The sequence below is a fragment of the Diachasma alloeum genome, unplaced genomic scaffold (assembly GCF_001412515.2).
Source record: "Diachasma alloeum isolate Michigan unplaced genomic scaffold, Dall2.0 Dall_scaffold_00314, whole genome shotgun sequence".
Classification (NCBI taxonomy): domain Eukaryota; kingdom Metazoa; phylum Arthropoda; class Insecta; order Hymenoptera; family Braconidae; genus Diachasma; species Diachasma alloeum.
Window position 1 is genome coordinate 99,451 of NW_021680453.1, and position 247 is coordinate 99,697.

Consider the following 247-nt stretch of genomic DNA (forward strand, 5'->3'; position numbering starts at 1 on the left):
GGCTGTTTCACGGAGAACTAAATTACCCATCAATTAACCCTCTTTGATCCCTTAATCTCTATAGCAAAAAAATATAAACTGCCATGAAAGTCATAGGCCAGTGAGAAAACTAATAGTTTCGCGGCGCACAGTGACTCCCGGTAATTAGAAATTCACCTCTCCCCTCCTAATTGAGATTAAGGGATGAAAAAAGGGCAATTCGACGGAGAATTAAATTTCCCATCAATTAACCCTCTTTCATCCCTTA